We start from the raw sequence: 16,400 nt of genomic DNA on the forward strand, positions 1-16,400 counted from the left end.
GCCGCTGTGCCAAAAGGTGGTGTGCGTGTGGGCAGTCTGGAAGGCTGAGAAGCCAGAGAGTGTGTGTGTCTGTGGGTGTGAGAGTGTGTGTCTCTCTCTGTGTGTATGTGTGTGTCTGTGTGTCTGTGTGTGTCTGTGTGTTGTGCCTCTGTGTCTATGTGAGTGTGTGTCTGAGTGTGTCTGTGTGAGTGTGTCTATGTGTGTCAGTATGAGTGTGTGTCTGCTTATATGTATGTGTGTCTGTGTGTGTCTGTGGGTGTGAGAATGTATGTGTATGTTTCTCTGTGTGTCTGTACGAGTGTGTGTTTCTATGTCTGTGTATGTCTGTGTGTGTGAATCTGTGTCTGTTTCTGTGTCTGTGTGAGTGTGTGTCTGTGTGTGTCAGTGTGTCTCGGTGGATGTGAGAGTGTGTGTGTCTCTGTGTGTATATATGTCTGTATGTCTGTGTATGTGTGTGTCTCTCTGTGTGTCTGTTTGTGTGTGTGTATGTGTGAGTGCCTTGTGAATGTACGAATGTGTGTGTGTCTGTGTGTGAGTGTGTAAGTGAGTGTGGGGGGGCACTTCCTTCTGGACAGACGCCCGCTCATCCGAGATGTAAGCTGCTGGGCCATGAAAACAGCACAGCAAGGAGGGGAGCTGAGGGCACCCCAGGTGCCGAGATGTCAGGAGCACCCCCTAAGGAGCACTGGCAGGAAACGCTTGTCCTGCCCATTTCCCGGAAGAAGGGAGGAAAGAAGGAGGAGGTTGCGGGGCCTTGGCCAGAGGGCCAGCGTGAGAAGGGCCAGCCTGGCGCTGGGTGCGGGGGGAACCACGGGCCAGGCGGGGGTGGGCTGGACAGGGAGGGAGGCCGAGGGGCTTACGGGGATGGGGCGGGGCAGCAGGCGGCCCCAAGGGGCGGCCCTCACATTCGAGGTTCTCGGGCCTTCGCCACGACATAAATGAAGCACTGGATGTTCTTCAAAAGTTGCCTTCGGGGGGCTGGAGCGATAGCACAGCGGGTAGGGCGCTAGCCTTGCACGTAGCCGACCTGGGTTCGATTCCCAGCATCCCATATGGTCCCCTGAGCATGGCCAGGGGTAATTCCTGAGTGCAGAGCTAGGAGTAACCCCTGTGCATTGCCAGGTGTGACCCAAAAAGCAAAAAAAAAAAAAAAAAAAAAAAAGGTGCCTTTGGGATGGCCGCACCAGGCGGAAGTGAGTACGAAGCTTCCCAAAGAGGTTCACGCCTGGATCTGACTTAATTCACGTGGTCAGTAAGAGTCCAGGGGTCGTGAGTGTACACCGCGACGAGTCCGGCCAGGCGGGGCCGGGTGGAAGTGTGCCGGGTGCTCACCTGGGATGGGGCGCCCCACGCTGAGGTACTTTCGAGACACAGCCGCGGCTGGCCAGTGACCGCAGCGTCCAGCGGGTCCCCACTTACAGCAGAGGCGACTGGCGTTGCCGGCAGCCCCGGCGGGCATGGGGGCAGCTCCGGAGAAGACAGTCGGGGCCGGCCTGCAGCAAGGCCAGCAGCCATCCCTGGGCCGAATGTGACAGCTGGCCCGCTCACGCCTCAGACCCACACCTTCCTCCTGTGCGCTGGGTTCTGTCTGGGGGCCACACCAGGCTGTGCTCCTGCCGCTGCACTCGGGGATCACTCCTGGGAGGACTGGGGGGCATAGGGGGTGCCGGGGAGGGGACTCAGGTGAGCCATGTGCAAGGCGAGCATGTCCCTGCCGAACTAGCTCTCCGGGCCCCCTTCATGGTTTTATACCTGCCAGCTGGCCTGCGGGCGTGGCCTGCCCTCCCTGCAGCCCCGCAGATGCCTGGGCAGTCACGCCGGCACCTCTCTCTCCTTCCTCCCTCCCCCTCCCTCGGGGAAAGGCAGCATTTGAATTTGGGAGCCGATGGATTCGCCGTCAGTTTTCCACAATGCATCCCAGGTCCGTTATTTTGCTTCTCTTTTTAAGACGTGAGAGACCTTCCACGAGAAGTTTCTAGAATCTTTTTATTTCTCCCTTCCTTTCTAAGGAGTGTGGGTTGAAACGTTTCTTTAGTTTCTGGCATTTGCAATGAACGTATGTCATATGGCTCTTAAAAATATTGTGACTCATCCACCGGGAGAATTCATAAAACATGTAAGTATCGGTATAAAACAAAGATACTGTACTTATAAAGGATAAATAGTAAGAAATAAGCTGGAGGGGTGAGAGAGAGGGAGTACAGGCCTTGGGTAAGACAGGGTAAGGCCTTGCATGTGGCCAACCCCCAAAATGTTTTTTTTTGGGGGGGGCAACACGCAGTGGGCTGACTCCTGGTTCTGTGCCCTGTGGTCACTCCTGGCAGGGTGCAGGGGACCATATGGGGTCAAACCTGGGCTGGCCGAGTGCCAGGCAAGCAAGCGTCCTACCCATTGCATCATCTCTTTGGCCCCAGTTATGTCTTTTCTGTCTCCCTTTATGTATGTCTGTGTGTTTTTTTGCATGTCACAGCTCCCCAGATACCTGCAGATGCTCACTGCGGGTTCCTTTCTTCCCTTCTGCTTCCTGTCCTGACTCCTTCTCCCGGGTCATTCTTTTTTTTTTTTTTTTTTTTGCTTTTTGGGTCACACCCAGCGATGCACAGGGGTTACTCCTGGCTCCGAATTCAGGAATTGCTCCTGGCGCTGCTCAGGGGACCATATGAGATGCTGGGAATCAAACCCGGGTCGGCCACGTGCAAGGCTAATGCCCTCCCCGCTGTGCTATGGCTCCAGCTCACTGCCCCCACCCCGCCCCGCACCGGGTCATTCTCGCGCTTATTTTTATCTAGCTCTCACACCGTGCCCTTTCTTTAAATATCTGGTTGTCTCCTCTTCAGAATGACATGACAAGATGCTCTTTCCTGCCTCTCCCTGCCTCTCCCTCGCCCTCCCATCCGCCTGCCCCTCTGTGCATCCCTCCCGGAGAGCCTTATCAGCCTGAGCTGCACGGTGATCTGCCTCTGCCAGCGAGGTACTGTGTGACCTCGGGCACCCACCTGACCCCTCTGTGCTCCGCTTTCTTCCACGAGTCATTGCAAATCATACATGAATGAACTGGGCTGGAGAACAGTGTGTGTCTGTGGGGGGGTGGGGGGTGGGGGGGAGCTTGCCTTGCAGGCAGCTGACCTGAGTTGGATCCTCGGCATCCCACAGGGTCCCCCAAGCCCCGCCAGGGGTGATCTCTGAGCACAGAGCCGGGAGTAAAGCCCTGAGCACCTCGGGGTGTGGCCCTCGAGCCAAAAGAGAAATAACTAAGAATAAATGAATGACCGGGAACATTCCCGGCACGGAGCTCCTACTCGCCGCTTCCACTTACTGTCACGCTGATTTCTTGGCAGAGACCCTTGGGTTTTGCTGCAGAACTCCGAGCTGCCAACAAGTCAGAGACCTTCTCTTTGAGCCACTACATTTCGTAGGAGTTGGGGGGAGGGGGCACGAGTGAAAGCGGGGTGGGCGGGGGAGCCAATGAGGCTCAATCGGCTCCTTTGTGCTCTTATCCAGCCCCATCGTGTCCCCCTGTCACTGGCACAGCTGACGCTTATGAATTGTCTGGTGTCCCCAGTTCTGCCTTGCACAAGGTCTCCTGGGCCAGCCTTCCGCTCACATCATCTAAATCAGCTTCTCCTGGGTGCCCGTCGCTCCTCCACCCCCTGCCTACCCCTCCCCAACCCTCACACCTGGGAATTCTCTGAAAATCACACCCATCACTTTGGAAGTGCTTTTATGCACCTGGGCGGGGGGGGGGGGGGGAGGTCTGAGGGAGGAGCAAATCAGACCTGCTGAATGGACCATCTTTCACCCGACAGCACTGCCAGACGTGCCGCCAGGGCCCAGAGAGCTGAGCTCTCTGCAGCGTTGGCCCCGTAAGCTTGGACAAAACACAGGTGAGGGCGGGAGGGAGGGGGGGAAAGTGGTAGCCAAAGTGACTGGCTTGCCGAAAGGCTAATGCAGCCTCCCCGCCTGGGAAGGGTGCTGAACGCGAGAGGGTTTTAGGCAAAGGTTCAGGAAAGATGCTGCAAGTCGAGATAAAAATAAATCACCGGAGGAGAAAGATGTGAATCACTTCCAAGTCCCGACGTTCACCCGCGCATCTCGCATCTCTGACGGTAACCACCACGGGGTCATTCCTCCGTGACCCTTTGCCGGGCGGCACGGCACAGCGGCCCAAGGATGAACGCAGGCTACTCCTGCAAAAAGTCGTAAGTGGGACGTGCTAGGTGAATCACAAGCCCGCACCGGCTTATGATTCACCATCTCCAGCCCGTTTGTCACACGGAGGTGCTGGGTAGCAACTGGCCCGCAGCTTTGAGGATGGCGAGGGCGGAATTTGCAATTGGCAGCCCTGAGCTGCAAAGGCACCAGACAGGGAATAACAACTTCCATAGGTGAAACCGCCCGTCAAAGAAATAACTGCCCCGACCACAGGCTGGCGGGCCCCCTTCCTAATTAAGGAATTTGCTGAACCCGAATGAATGCAGGTCGCAGGAAAACGGCTCTGAACCGTGACCCGTTTCCCACCGTGCATCCAGCCGGAACAATAGAGCCCAGGAAGCACACAGAGAAGGGGGGTGTGGGGGGAGTTGAGCGGAAAGCTGGGGCGATGGGGCGGCAGAGGATCTGGGGGGGCCCTTGCACTGGACACCCCGGGTGCCCAGGGCCTGCGCCTTGTGGGTTCTCCCGGCAGGGCGGCAGCCTCGCTAGAGAACTTCTCCGAGGCCAGGAGACCCTGAGGCCCAAGCTTGGCCCTTTCCTTCCTGGCGCTGGCCGAGCCCCGCTGGGCAGAACCTGCGAGTGTGGGCCCAGGGACTGTGTGTGAGGCGCCACCCGGCATTCCTCGGGCTGACGCTGAGATGTGCATCTCTGCATTGCGGAAACGTACGCGTTTATGCCTCTGTGATGAGTGTATGTGTGTGTGTGTGTGTGTGTGAGAGAGAGAGAGAGAGAGAGAGAGAGAGAGACAGAGAGAGACAGAGACAGAGACAGAGAGAGACAGAGAGAGCTTTCAGGGGTCCGAGGCCACTCCTGGCTACACCTGGCCTAACTATGGGGGTCAGATGGCTCCGCTGGGGGAGAAGCACCCAGGCAGTGCTGGGGGGTGCTGGGAGGCCTGTCCCCAGCGGGTGACAGGGCTGGAACTTCAGGCCCACGCATTCCCCATGCCCGCCAGGCGCCCCGGCCCCAGGATGGGCGTGCAGACTCCAGGGAGCCATCAACTGCCGCTGACCTGGCTATCGGCCCTCCATTGTCCACTAAACCATACTCAGTCCTTTTGTTTGTGAACAGGGGTCACTCGTGGTGAGCTCAGAGGTGCCGGGCACCCAAAGCCCTGGCAACGGGAAGCATGTGCTCTACCACTCGTGTCCTCTCTCCAACGGGACATTTTTTAAAAAAATTTGTTTTTTGGCTACACCCAGCAGTGCTCAGGGCTCAGTCCTCGTTCTGGGCTCAGGGTCACTCCTGGAACTGCTCGGAGGACCAGATGTACAGGGACTGCACCCGGGCCGGCCCCGCCCTCTGCACCATCTCTCCAGCTCCCGACAATTTTTTTTTTTTGCCTTTTGGGTCATACCCGGCGATGCACAGGGGTTACTCCTGGCTCATGCACTCAGGAATTACTCCTGGCGATGCTCGGGGGACCATATGGGATGCTGGGAATCAAACCTGGGTCAGCCGCGTGCAAGGCAAACGCCCTACCCGCTGTGCTATCGCTCCAGCCCCGTCCCCGACAATTTTTAATGTTCTGAATCAAGGAACGCCCTACGCGGCTGCCTTGGGCCATGAAGCCGGCCCCGTCCTCTCGCCCCAGCTCTGCCCGCACAGGGAAGCCCTCGTCTCACACACTCGGGCCCTGGCGCACGGGGGCTGCGCAGCTCTCAGCAGGGACCACCGGGACAGCCGAGGTAGGACGGCAGGAGAACAGCACATGACAGCCGGCTCCCTGACACTCCGCCACCCCCCCCCCCCGCCCCCAGCTTGCCGGCTGAGGAAGCGCTGAGCCGGCTGTCTGCTCGTGCCCGCCCGCCCGTTTCTTCTGGCAGCGGGCAGGGTCAGACGGGAGTGCAGGCTGAGCCGCTGCAGCCCATGGGGGCTGTAGGGAGGGGGAAGGGGGGAGGGGAGCGGCGAGTCTCAGACTCCGAGGAGCAGCGAGAGGGCAGGAAAATCCCAGGCTGGAGGCCACCGCTGCCACTGGCCAGTGCTCTCTCTCGAGAGTCTGGCTGGCTCCATGGGCAGGTGTCGTGGGGTGGCGGGGACAGGGAGGGGGGTCTCCACTTCCTCCCCTTCCTAGGTGCTCTGAGCCCCTGTGTCGCACTGCCTCGACTCCTCCAGCAAGGCCCTGTAATCCCCGAGGAGAGAAAACCCTGCCTCGCCCTGCCCCAGTTTTTTGCAGAGGCATCAGAGCTTCCAAGAACAAGCCAGAGTGGCCCAGTTATGTGTGTGTGTGTGTGTGTGTGTGTGAGGGGGCGGGGGCTCCTCCACCCAGTCCTCCTCTGAACGCCTAGAGCGCCTGGGTGTGAGTGAGGAGAGCTGTCAGGTTAGAAAATGCTTTAGTGGGGGCTGGAGCAATAGCACAGCGGGTAGGGCGTTTGCCTTGCATGCGGCTAACCCGGGTTCTGGATTCGATTCCCAGCATCCCATAGGGTCCCCTGAGCACCACCAGGAGTAATTCCTGAGTGCATCGCCAGGTGTGACCCAAAAAGAAAAAAAAAAGCTTTAGTGGCCTGAAGCCCCCCTGAAGCCCCCCAGGCACGAAAAGCCGTGCTCAGTCCGGAGTCTCTCGCCTTGCGGCCCCAGATGTGCATTCTGGGGTGGTGCCTGCTGCGATACCCGCGATGTCCCGAGATGGCTGCGTGCAGACAGGAGGGAGCACCCCCACCTAGTGCCCTGCCCTGCCAGCGGGCACAGAGGGTAGACTCACTGGGACTCTGCCATCTCGGACAGTGGGGAGAGGTGCACTACGCAACGGCCACAGTGCGGGGGTGTTCGGACGGAAGTCACGCGGTCAGTGTGGCCCCGCCCACGTATCTGTGCCCCGCCCCCCGTGCCTCCCACACCCACACTCACCCTCACCCAGCAGCTCTTCTGAATCTACGTGCGGGGCCCCTGCAGGTGACGAGTGGATGAAACAGGGTCACAGTCGTGGCACAGAGGCACTGTCTGCGGGGGCGGGAGGTGGCCGGGAAGGAAAAGGCGCGCCCCCCTCCCCCCGCCACCCCTGGAAGGAGCTCGAGTGGGCGGGCAGGACAGCATCCTTTTCTGTGCTCACTAGCTCAGACGCCTCCCCCTCCCCACGGACAGAGACCCTGGTCCTCGGCACAGGGGCCCCAGATGCCGTCCAGGCCCGAGCACGGTCCGTGGGGGCAGCCGGTGGTCACTGCACAGCCCTCAGGACTGACCCGACCCCACCGGCACGCCCAAGGGCATCTTCTGGCTTGTTTGGGGGCCGCGCCTGGCGGTGCTGGGGGCTCACTCCTGGCTCAGGTCCCTCCTGGCAGGCCTTGGGGGCGGGGGGGCATAAATGATGTCGGAGACCAAACTGGGGTCCGCCTCACTCCTGGCCACTGCCTGACCACTGTGCTCTCTGGGCCTGCCAGCAGCTCCCACCGCCGGCCACCTCTCAGCTGTCCTGCGCCCCGGGGTGAAATCCTGTCCCTGTCCCACAGCCAACAGCACAGGCTCTTCCCAGAGGGGACCCACCTCGCACAGGCCTGTCTGCACAGCACCTTTCTCTGGCCCCGTTCTCAGAAGCGCCTCTAGGGGGCGCTGCACGGTCAGAGCCCCGGGGAGACAGCCCCGAGGGAGGGACAGGACCAGCTCCGGGAAACACAGCCTCGCACACACCTGGATGGCGGCCTGGCGACCTGCCTCAGAGGGACCGGGAAGCTGAAAGGTTTGCTCACGGCATTTGAGCCAACTCTGCAGTCATGTGCCGGTGCCGCCAGGGGAATCTGGCCCAGGGCTGACAAGATCGGTGCTGACTGTAGGGAAGGCTTCTCGCCCGCCACCGCACCAGCAGAGGCCCACCTGGGTCCCCCCGGGCACCTGGAGTCCTTCTTGCACCTCGGACACAGGTTAGGGCCACGTCCCCCATGAGCCACTTTCCTTTGTTTTAGTTTTTTTAATCAATAATAATAATTATTATTATTGTTGGACAGGAGCAATAGCACAGCGGGTAGGGCGTTTACCTTGCACGCGGCCGACCCAGGTTCAATTCCTCCGTCCCCCTCAAAGAGCCTGGCAAGGTGCCGGGAGTATCCCGCCTGCACAGCAGAGCCTGGCAAGCTCCCCATGGCATATTCGATATGCCAAAAACAGTAACAACAAGTTTCACAATGGAGATGTTACTGGTGCCCACCCGAGCAAATTGATGAACAACGGGGGGGATGGCAGTGCTACAGTGCTATTATTATTATTTTTGGGGGGCGGCTGGAGTGATAGCACAGCAGTTGGGCTTTCGCCTTTCGTGCGGCTAACCCATGTTCGATTCCTCCGCCCCTCTCGGAGAGCCCAGCAAGCTACTGAGAGTATGGAGCCCGCACAGCAGAGCCTGGCAAGCTACCCGTGCGTATTGGATATGCCAAAAACAGTAACAATAAGTCTCACATTGAGAGACGTTACTGGTGCCTGCTCAAACAAATCGATGAGCAACGGGATGACAGTGACAGTGATTATTATTATTTGCTTTTTGGCCACACCCGGCAATGCTCAGGGGTTCCTCCTAGCTCTGCACTCAGGAACTACTGCTAGAGGTGCTCGGGGAACCATACGGGATGCCAGGGTTCCAACCCAGGTGGGCCACAGGCAAGGCAAACGCCCTCCCCACTGTGCTATTGCTCCTGCCCGCCCACGTTCCGTTGCCACTTGTCCTTCCTGCGCTGAAGGCTCACAGACGTCTCTCCCTGGCTCCCAGCCTCACCCATGCTCACTCCCACCCACGCTGCCCACAGCCCAGCCCTATGCTTTTTTTTTTTCTCTTTGGGTCACACCCGGTGATGCACAGGGGTTACTCCTGACTCTGCACTCAGGAATTACTCCCGGCAGTGCTCGAAGGACCTTATGGGATGCTGGGAATCGAACCCGGGTCAGCTGCATGCCAGGCAAACGCCCTCCCCGCTGTGCTATGGCTCCAGTCCCACAGCCCTACGCTTTCGGTGTTGCATGCTGACTGTCTGCCTGTCGGTGTGCGGACTGCTGAGTCATCTCCTCTTCCTGGTGGTGCTGATGAATTCTGCCGCCAAAAAAGCCTCTGTCTAACCCGGGGCTCCCGAGCACCGCGTTTCTGCAGAGAGCGAATGTCTGCATGGCTCCAGGGTCTGTGCTCAGGAGCGGGAGCGAATGTCTGCATGGCTCCAGGGTCTGTGCTCAGGAGCGGGAGCGAATGTCTGCGTGGCTTCAGGGTCTGTGCTCAGGAGCGGGAGCGAATGTCTGCGTGGCTTCAGGGTCTGTGCTCAGGAGCGGGAGCGAATGTCTGCATGGCTTCAGGGTCTGTGCTCAGGAGCGCCCACTGGGTTCTGAGGGGATCTTACGATCCACGTTTTGGGAAACTGCCAAAGTGTTCTCGAAAGTGACTTCAGAGTTCCGCAGGCGCCCCCGCCCAGAGGGAGGCGTGTTCGAGTGTCCCCGCAGCCTCGTGGACACGCATGCGGCTCTGGGCGCAGCCGGCCGTGGGGTGCGGAGTGAGCGCTCGCGGTGGGTGGGATTCGCGTCGGCCTGATGGTTGGGTGTGGATCTTCTCGTGCCGGGGGTCGCTGCCTGCAGATCTCTCTTCGAGAAACACTGGCGCCTTTGCCACTGTTTGCAAGGGGCTGTGTCTGCCGTTTCATTACGGAGTCGGAAGACTCTGAACGCGGTCTTTGGTTAGTCACCACTTAACTTCTACTCCTTGCCTAAATTATAAGAAAACAGAAGTGAAGGGTCTGGGTGATCAACCCAGAAGAGCACTGGAGAGCATGCTCTGAGCGTGGAGAGCCCAGGTTTGAGCCCTGGTGCCCTGCGGTCCCCTTGGCACTGTCAGGAGGGTCCTCTGAGTAGCAAGCCAGGAGTACTCCCTGAGCACTATCTGGCACGGCCCCAGCCCAGACAAACCCAAACAAGTAAAACTGGAGAATATGAAACCTGGACTGTATATCTAGGTAAGTGGGTTAAATATTCAAAAGGGTGTTATGGGACTCTAACATGTCAGTGGTGTGTACGGAACAGATTTAAACAAATCACTTCACCTCTCTAGGTCTCAATCTCCTGATGCCGGGGCTCGGGGTCAGCTGGAGAACTTTCTGGAATCTGCCCTCAATCCCCCTCAAAGTTCACTGCCACACCAGCCCGGAACTAGTAGAATCGTGACAGAAGCTCAGGCCATTCCTGGGAGCGTAAGTCAGGCTGAGAGACAAGTCAAGTATGTGCAGCGTAGAATCGTCTGTACGTCTGTCTGTCTGTCTGCCTTGAGGCCACGCCGGTGAGCCCACCCCCCCTGCCAGTAGGTCCCTCTCATGCCATCCCACACGCGGCAGAGCACAGCTGGCGGACCCCAGTCCGTACCTGAACTTCTTTCCTGGTGGATTCACCTGCCCGTTCAACAGCTCCTCTGGTCTCACTTCCAACAGGCCCCACGGAAAATTCTCGATTCACCACACCTCTCCAGACATGCTCCCCTGCTGCCGGGCCCCTAGAGGGCCCCTAATTTCAGCAAATGGTCCCACCACCCTTGAGATACCAGGCAAAAACCATCGGGAGGTTCCTAATTGCCCTCGTCCCTCTGTAAGTTATCCAGGTGGTTTAAAGGCCTAATCACGTTTATCCCACGAGATAACCCCAAATCCAGCCTCTGACCCTTCCTCTTGGGGGCTGGAGCCATTGGATTCTCTGGGCCACTTTCCTCCAGTTCCTCTCTCCCTTGGCTTCCCCAGCCTGTTGGATCTCCCCAGACCCCTCTCACAGCATCCCCTGGGGACTTAAGCCAAATCATACCATTCCCTTGGTTAGAACTTTCAAAGACCTCCCATTTCGAGAGATGAATCCAAATTCTTTTTTTAAAAAAAAAGTAATTCCTGGGGGCTGGAATGATAGCACAGTGGGCAGGGCAGCGGCCGACCCGGGTTCGATTCCCAGCATCCCATATGGTCCTCTGAGCACCGCCAGGGGTGATTCCTGAGTGCAGATCCAGGAGTAACCCCTGTGCATTGCCAGGTGTGACCCAAAAAGCAAAAAAAAAAAAAAAGTAATTCCTTTTTACAATAGTGTTGCTACTTATGCTTTCAGAGTGCCAAGCTCCAGCACCTCCATCACCACGGAAGGGCTAAAAGCTCTCCACGACAGTCCCGTGTCCATCTAGTCCATCCCATCCCGCCCTGCTCACTTATACTGTCAGAGCTCAGGGGTTTGCTTCCATTCCCCGTGGCCCAGTCCTTGTTTGGCTTCTTCAGACACCACAGGTGAGTGAGATCCTTCTCCGTCTGACTGATTTTACTTAACACGATCCCCTCTAGTTTCATCCAAGTTGCAGCAGGACTCGGAATTTTGTCTTTGCTCACAGCCGAGTAATATTCCACCTTGTGTACAGGTACTGCAGAGCGTGCATCTGTCTGTCAGAGCACCTGGGCTGTTTCCAGCTCTTGGCCATAGTACACAGCATGGCGGTGAACATAGCATGCAGCTCTCTTCTCAGATTAATGTTCTGTGTTCTTTGGGGTACAGCCAAGGAAGGAGTCCCTGGGTCATATGGAGGCTCTGTTCTAGGTTTTCTGAGAAGTCTCCATAGAGGCTGACGCAGACACCATCCCCGACAACAGGGAATGAGGGTTCCTTCTTGCTGCATCCCTGCCAGCACTGGGAGTTCTGGGAGTTCTGACATAGGGAATTCTCACTGGCATGAGGTGGTATGTCCATGTTGTTTTCATTTGCACCTTCCTGATGCTGAGTGACAATAAACCCCCCCCTTTTTTTTTCAAATTCCCACTGGCCATCTGTCTTCTTTGAGGAAGTATCTATTTCTCTCCTCTCCTTATTTCTGGTGAGGCGGTTTGCTTTGCTGGTGCTGCTGAGTGCCCTGTGAGTGCTCCATGAGTGCTCTGTGAGTGCTCCGTGAGTGCTCTGTGAGTGCTCCGTGAGTGCCCTGTGACTGCTCCGTGACTGCTCCGTGAGTGCTCCGTGAGTGCCCTGTGAGTGCTCCGTGAGTGCTCCGTGAGTGCTCCGTGAGTGCTCTGTGAGTGCTCCGTGAGTGCTCTGTGTGTTTTGGGTATTAGCCCTTTGTCAGAGAGATGACGTGCAAATGTTTTCTCCTGTACAGTAAGGTATCTTATTTTACGTCCTCGTTTCCTTGCAGGGAAGAAACTTTTTGGTTTGGCGCATCCCCATTTGTTTTTATCTTCGTTGATGTCCTTTGCCAACAGAGCTGACGCGCCGACGACATCTCTGAAGTCCACGTCAGGGCACCTTCTGCCAGTGCCTTCCTCTGTGCACTTTGTGAATCCAGGATGAACACCAAGGTCTTTAACCCCGTCCTGAATGAGGTCTTGTGCACAGTGTGAAACGGGACCCGATTCTTTCCACTCCCCCCGCTCCACCCCTGCCCCACGTGGCTGGTCGGTTTCTCCAAGCCCATTCCTCGAAGAGGCCCCACCTGTTCCATGCGATACTCTTAGCGCCTCTGTCACTGATGGTCGATACCGCTGAGCACTTACATCGGGGCTCTCAGTTCCAGTCATCGGTCAGAGTCTGTTTCCCCTCTACCCGCACTGCTCTGATAACTGCAGCGAGGGCCAGAGATAGCACCGAGGGTGTGGCACTCGCCGTGGGCAGCTCCCGTGGCCGCGTGCCTGTTTCTAATTCCCAGTGTCACAGACGGTCCCTGAGCACCATGAGGGAGGACTCCCGAGCTCAGAGCAAGGAGCCGCCCCTGAGCAATGCCAGGTGTGGCCCAGCCCTCCCCCCCTACCCTTCCCCCCCCCCCCCCGCCCACGAATCCTGTATTCTGATGACCGTAGCCTTATAGTACCGTTTAAAGCCAGGGACTGCAGTGCCCGGGAGACGGCATAGAGGTTAAGGCGCGTGCCTTCCATGCAGTTATGGCCGTGAACCTGGTTCAAATCCCCACACTTCGTCCCCTAACAGAGAGTCAGGACTGGTCCCTGAGCTTTGCTCAGTGTGTGGGACTCCTCCCCTGCTCCCAGAAACTTCAAGATTAGCAGTGCCGCCCATCTTTTTTTTTTTTTCCCTCTCAGAATTACTTAGGAGTTTTGAGTTTTGTTCGTTCCAAAGTCTTATCAGAGCCTAGAAGGCTCAAGCAATCTGTTCCTGGCTTCTTTCCTCCTTTCTCTGACTTATAGCTCCAGTCCCACTTTGCTGACCTGCTCAATGTCCTTAAACATCCCCAGCATGCTCTACCTCCGGGCCTTTGCACCTGCTGCTTGTTGGTGGGGGATGTTCAGCACAGCTCACTCTCGTTCCATCTGAGTCTCTGTAAATGACACCACTTCCTTTTAAAGAAATCCCTTCTGATATATATAAAACCTTACAGTACTTGTACCACAAACCAGAATGATCAAAAGAGGAAAGAGAAAGAAAAAGGAGAGAAAGAGACAGAGAACTCTGATGTAGAAGTAGACTGGGGGATGGGGATGGAAGGAGGGAAACTGGGAACACTGGTGGTGGGAAATGTGCACTGGTGACAGGACGGGTGTCCAAACATTGTGTGACTGAAATCCAACTGTGAACAACCTTGTAATTGTTTAGCTCACAGTGATTTAATTAAAATTTTGAAAAAGAAAAAAATAACCAGCTCCCTTCTGCAACTCACTGTCCCCTGATTCTTTTCTGTTTGGTTTGGCTTGGGGGCCACACCCAGCTGTGCTCAGGGCTGACTCCTGGCTCTGTGCTCAGGGCTGACTCCTGGCGCTGCTGTGGTGCCAAGGATCAAACTAGGGTCAGCGTGTGTCAGGACATGCCTTAGCCCTGAATGTTCTATCTGCTCCCGCCCCTATGCTGGTGCTCCTTCCTGGACGTGTTCCCTCAGGCGGGGACGTCTCCGTGGGAGGGCCCCGAGTCTGACCCCCTGCCTGCACTGCCAGGCCGTGCCACCCAGCGCCAGACCGGCACGGCTGTGCACAGCCCCGCTTCAGAGAGGAAACACGCAGACACCGTCTGCATGCCGTACTCAGTGCAGGACAAAGACTGTCACCCCACGCGCCCTCCGTGAAACAGCTCGCTGACGGAGAATGCCGCTCTGGAGACAAAGGAGAGGAACGAAGGCCTTTCAGAGCGGCAGACTCGGCGGGCTGGGCCGGCCGCAGCCGGAAACCCCGGCCGGGAGCTCCTACTTCCCATTCAGCTCAGACGCGCGGACCTGCGGGGAGCAGCAGGGTGGGCGAGAGCGATTCAAGACGACCTCCGTGCTGTCTGTCCCACACTGGGACTCTCGGCAGTCATTTCCTTTACTGCTCTCTGCTCAGCACAACCCCCCACTCCCCTACACACATGCATGCACACACACACATGGACACATGTACATGTATACACAGGCACACACATACACATGTGCACATGCACACACATACACATGCACACACACGTACACATGCACAGGCACACACATGCACACCCCGCAAATGCACACATGCATGCACACATGCATGCACATGTGCCCACACAGGCATGCACACAAGCATGCACATGTGCCCACACAGGCACACACACACACATGCTTGCATAATCATATACATGTGCACACACCCACATACATGCACGCACACTTACATGTGCACATATATGCACAAATGCACATGTACACACGTACACACACGCACATACATGTGTACACACACTTATGGCAGCATCTTGAGGATGGGCCTCTCTACACGTTCTGACAGGCAAAGATCTCCGATACATGCGGTGGAGGAAAGAATCAGACACACACGAGCAACACTGTTCCCGTGTGGAGGAAAAGCAATGGCTGGAAGTCAGGGCGGGGCAGCCCCTGGGGCTTCGGCAGCCTTCGGGAGTGCTCCCCGTGCAGAGGCAGGAGAGGGCCCTGAGCTCTGCCGGAGTGCTCCCTAGGCAGAGGCGAGAGTCCTGAGCCCGCCAGGAGAGCTTGGCTGTGCCCCGTCATGTCCGGCCACGGGTTCCCCTGCAAGGCAGGCGTTGGGAGCGAGTGTCCGGGACAGGGACCCGCTACGCCCCGCGGCAGCCCCGCTCAAGCTCAGAAAGCCACGTCCCAGCACAGAGGAGACAGAGGCGGGCAGGTCTCCACACAGGCCCGGACCGGGCTGCCACCAGCGGGGGGCCTGGGCAGGGCTGGGGAGCACGTGCTTCCCGCAGGGCTCAGCGCTCTCGCCAGAGAGAGAAGGAGAAGCCCGAGGGCTGGGGGTGGCGTGGAGGGGCGGGGGGCTCCCGGGGCACCCGGACAGGCGGGGGCCGGGGCTGGTGGCGTGCCGGGCGGTCCCTGTGGCGGGTGGACCTAGAGCAAACAGAGGGGCGGGAGGACGGGCAGGGCGCGGCTGCGAGGAGCCGAGGGACGCGGGAGTGGCAGGCTAGCACGGGAGGGCACCTGCTCGCACACGGCCCACCAGGCTCCGTCCCCGACACCAGGTGGCCTCTGAGCACCCCAGGAGCGATCCCCGCGCAGAACAGTGGGAGCCGGGCCGTGTGGGGCAAGGGACCCAAACAGGCCACAGGGGAGAACGTCACTTCCCAGAGCAGCAGCAGCGGGGGCCTGGGCTGGGCGGACACGCGGGGCGGCTCACGGGGCGGCTCACGCCACACCACGACACATGGCCCTGGGCGGCCGCAGCCCCCAGGGCTCACACAGCTGCGGCCCGCAGAGCTGCCCTGGTCTGCCCCGACTCCCTCCCTGGCCCTGACCCGAGTGCTCCCAGAGCGCCCGCAACCCCCCCCCCCCCGCCGCCCCGGGCTGCTCAAGCCAGGCCACTCCCACCTTCCCTGTCTGCCTGCCGCCCCCAGACACACACTATACACACACACACACACACACACATTACATCATTACACACACCACACACACCCACTACACACATACACACACAAACACACTACACACACCACACACACACACTACACACATACACCCAAACACACATACTACACACAACACACATACCCACTAAACACATACACACTACACACACTACACATACAACACACACTACGCACAAACACACTATACACATACACACTACACACAACACACACTACACACAACATACATACTCACTACACACATACACACTACACACAACACACACTACACACACAACACACAAACACTACACACAACATGCACAAACACATACAACACACATACACACTACACACAAACACATATACTACACACAACACACACCACTATACACATACACACTATACACATACTATACACAACACACACTACACAT

At 57.8% G+C, this 16,400-nt stretch overlaps 1 protein-coding gene and 1 long non-coding RNA gene across 2 annotated transcripts in view; one reads left to right on the forward strand and one right to left on the reverse strand.

Moving 5' to 3' along the window:
* The window catches only part of ZBTB38 (zinc finger and BTB domain containing 38), a 135,435-nt gene that overhangs the window by 94,778 nt on the left and 24,257 nt on the right, over positions 1 to 16,400 (reverse strand). The gene's annotated exons all lie outside the window — the stretch shown is intronic.
* On the forward strand, positions 3,846 to 12,917 carry LOC129402530 (uncharacterized). Its single transcript, XR_008628685.1, has 4 exons — positions 3,846 to 4,199; positions 10,226 to 10,450; positions 11,254 to 11,426; positions 12,317 to 12,917. It is a non-coding gene; the product is annotated as an uncharacterized LOC129402530 (long non-coding RNA).

Source organism: Sorex araneus, chromosome 2 (assembly GCF_027595985.1).
Source record: "Sorex araneus isolate mSorAra2 chromosome 2, mSorAra2.pri, whole genome shotgun sequence".
Taxonomy (NCBI): domain Eukaryota; kingdom Metazoa; phylum Chordata; class Mammalia; order Eulipotyphla; family Soricidae; genus Sorex; species Sorex araneus.